Raw genomic sequence first — 452 nt, 5'->3', positions numbered from 1 at the left:
AAGATGGCGATGGGGAGCATTTTTGTAACTGGTGAAACGAAGGGCGCAGTGGGGGGGAGGGGGGTGTTAGAGTGGATTCAAATGCAGTGTGACGAAATTGCTTATAAAAAAAGAGAAAAAAAATGCGATGACATAAATAGGCTGCGATTTGACACGGGCGGCTGGTAGCTCCGATCTGTAGACATTTTCTATTTTAATGTGATTTTTAAATGGGTTTTTCGATTATTTATGGGCTGGCGTGCGTGTAATGTGTTACTGTGCTTTTACAGTCATGGTGCGCTATGATTTTATGTGAATGGGAAGCTTCACAGAAATACACATTTGTGACAATGTAGAAATGTCTGCGTGTGTTTCAGAAGATGGTTGTGTGTACTTTTGCTTACAAAGGTATGGCAACTATTATAACGTGTATGTATGTGTGTGTGTTTGCATATCTCCTCCCCCCCCCCCCC

Source organism: Penaeus monodon, chromosome 21 (assembly GCF_015228065.2).
Source record: "Penaeus monodon isolate SGIC_2016 chromosome 21, NSTDA_Pmon_1, whole genome shotgun sequence".
Classification (NCBI taxonomy): domain Eukaryota; kingdom Metazoa; phylum Arthropoda; class Malacostraca; order Decapoda; family Penaeidae; genus Penaeus; species Penaeus monodon.
Note: the sequence above shows the minus strand (reverse complement) of the source record.